The 3,337-nt window shown below is 40.2% G+C and overlaps 1 long non-coding RNA gene across 1 annotated transcript; it reads right to left on the reverse strand.

The window, feature by feature from the left end:
- Positions 1–227: 227 nt before the first annotated feature.
- On the reverse strand, positions 228–1,404 carry LOC306938290. The gene is made up of 3 exons (XR_013791702.1): positions 1,367–1,404; positions 1,219–1,285; positions 228–487 (listed from the first exon to the last, which is right to left on the reverse strand). It is a non-coding gene; the product is annotated as an uncharacterized lncRNA (long non-coding RNA).
- Positions 1,405–3,337: the final 1,933 nt, after the last annotated feature.

Genomic DNA, 3,337 nt, shown 5'->3' on the forward strand with positions numbered 1-3,337 from the left:
TCAGCACAGTATCTGTCAATTAAACAACAATACACAACATACAGTTGCAGCGCTGCAATATAGAAAATAATAAAGAGAGCTCTTGAAATAAAAGGAATGATGAAATGTTCTTTAGGGTGTTAAAACCCAAACCCTTGTTCCCTTTTGTTAAGGATGTATGGATCCACTAGTGTGTGTTAGTTTCTCAGTTTAAGGTGTGTGTGTGCGTAGAGACCTCGGGAAGAGGTGTCAGTATACGTGGGTGTATGTAGATAGACCTCGGCGGAGGTATCAGTATACGTGAGTGAGGGGACTGCTGCTCGGGCAGAGACAGCAGTGGTTCTTATCTGTATCTGTCGATGAAACTGTGAACAGACGGATCCTCTGTAGCTGGTCCTGCGGTTGGCCACACCGCTCCACAACCATGCACAGACGTCGATCACTTCACTGGACTAAGCTCGCCATCAGAATTCAGACTGGGGTTTCTCTGGGTTGTCAAAAAACCAATCTACACGAAGTGCAGAATAGCAAATTACTCTGTGTTCTTATGAGACCTCATTAATTTCTCCCAATATCTTTTAGTATACAGTATAACCAATAAGAAAGGATATACTTCAAATACAATGAAATGTAATAATGTACAGTATAGCTATTGATCATAGTAATACATACATTAAATGAAATGAAATAGCATGCAATGCAAAAACATAAATAACATGACACATTAATTATATGCACAATGAATTTCTTATCTTCCCCTTTTAAATGTAACATAACCATTGTTAGGCTTTTTAACCTTTTTAATACTCCATTGTTTATAAATTGTATCATCAACTTTACTCCAAGAGTGACTTGAACCATTGCAACCAAATGGTTGTAATGTAAACACCATACTGTACAAACTAGTGCTTCTACATGCTACTGCATCACCACAGTCCATGCAGTTAGCTTAATGCTAATTTCCGATTAGCATAGTTAGCTCCTTATTATCCATGCTACTGCATGGTGGATGCAGTTAGCTTAATGCTAATCGCGATTAGCATAGTTAGCTTCTTATACATAATACAATGATACAGAGTGCACCAAAGTATACTCAAACATTAGACACAACAGTTCCAAATCCCTGATTGGTTTTTAAGGAATGCATCTGGACTCAAAAAGAAAGGAAAGTATGTAGAACATGGCTAGCAAGTTTATAGCAACAGGCAGCAGGCTTGATGCCTGTATGGCTTCACTCACCAGGGATTTCAACACACTTCACTCAATACTTCACTGAATTCTCTCCTTCAGGATCACAGTTGGGACTCTAATAAGAAAAGTGCTTATTAGCTATCATATATTATTGATATAAACAACAATGAATGATTCTTTTGTGGTGTATTCATACCAAGAGTTGTCTCTGTAGATTATCATCAAACCATCTTTTTCCAAGAAAACGAGTGGAATGTTCTGGAAGTACCAGGATGTAGCTTCCTCTACTAGACTGGAAGTACCAGGATGTAGCTTCCTCTACTAAACTACCACTGCAGGGACAGGGTATAATGCCCCCTAGTGGAAACGGAATGCAACTACACCTAAACTACATAAATAGGATTATTCTTAGTAGCCCTATAATCCACATGGGTTACATAAACAAATTCACTTCAAACTAGATTAGTAGTTGAAGTTAAAATACCAAGTGTCATGGACACTTACACTCTCCTTTTGTTTTATATGTTTAATTCGCCGTCTTTTGATAACTTAAGACTTGCAGGGTTTTCCTTGGACAGAGTGACAAGGATGACGCGTTGGGAGAACGTACGCAGAAATCGATGGAACTAATTTCAGGGGGATTATCATGACATGGAGGTACAATTACGACGTGGCGATTCGTCAAAGTTAGTTGAAACTGCGGCAATGAAGCAATGCTTGTTATGTTTTCCTGTGGCAGTCAATGTGTTTTAACTACTACTTCTAGAGATTGTGTCCTCAAAATGTGTGGACGGCATTCTGCACTGTGATTGGCTATGGTGTGTCATTCTGCACTGTGATTGGCTATGGTGTGTCATTCTGTGCTGGCTGGTCCCATGTGCACATGCACTTTCTCATATCCACGAACAGGTATAGAGTGTCGAAGTCCCATCCCCTTTCAGAATGACGAAACATATATGGAAAAATGTATGGGAAATTATCTTCTGGTGCCCTCGTCGGGGGCGGGACTGCGACACTATTGACTAGTCTGAAATAATAGTCTGGTTGCCAACTGCAACCACACTAACTAAAACAGTTAACATGATTGAGGTTATGTTCAATTCTTTGAATAGCTGTTATGTCGTCTTGTACACTAGTGCTATTCAAAGTGGGGTCTGGGTACCCACAGGGGTCCTTCAATATAGCAGATCTACAAGCTCACAACACATTGCATCACGACACGTTGTGATCTTCATATATATGCGCATTTGAACCAATGAAAATTATTAAGTGTTGGATTTGGGATGACGTCCAGGCACGTTAACGTGGACACAACAGGCCTCTGTCTTGTCGTGTGTCGTCCATTTGGAGTGTTTCTAACCTGTTCGTAATGGCTGTACCTTTAAAGCTATTCAGTCAATCAATCTTTGCAAACACGGTGGATTTAGCTAGGAGATCATTTCCATCCGTAATGCCCAAACTATTTGGGCTCATGTGGACTCTGAACCGAGTAGCCTACTGACTTCCATTAACACCCTTTTATCCCGGATTCTAATCCAAGATTCCGATTCTAATCAAAACAAGCTTTATTTGTCCGATTCCGGTCACATTGTTTGTTGCTGTTAAAAAAAGAATCATGCCTCGGGTGGTCCGCGATGGCTTATCCATTATTATTATTATTATTATTATTAAGGCCTGGGGTAATTTTTCCCTCTTGAATAAGACACCTCACTTAAAAAGGCCAACTTCTTTTTTCTTTCTTTCTTTTCTTTTTCCAACCCAGGTTCATGTTTTAGGTTATTATTGTTTGCTGCAGCCTGCTACCAGTACTTGTCGGCGTAGTTAGCCCTGGCTGCCTTCACTCGCTGCTTGGCTGGTGTTGTCTGTTTTGAGCAAGATCAAGGCTACAGTGTGCTCGGCATGCTCTGGATTGTAGTCCTCGGCCTCTTCGCTCTCTGTCCGCAGGAGCTCTGCCTGGGATGTTATTAAATGTTTACATCTAATAATTTCTAGGACAATATCAGAGTCCACATAACCCAAATGGTTTGGGGAATATACTGATGGAAATGATCTCCTAGCTTAATCTGCCGTGATTGCAAAGATTGATTGATAATTTTACAAATTACAATTTAGGCATTTGGTGAATGGGACTTAATCCAGAGCGACTGAATATCTTTAAAGGTACAGC

This window comes from Electrona antarctica (assembly GCF_951216825.1).
Source record: "Electrona antarctica genome assembly, chromosome: 2".
Taxonomy (NCBI): Eukaryota; Metazoa; Chordata; class Actinopteri; order Myctophiformes; family Myctophidae; genus Electrona; species Electrona antarctica.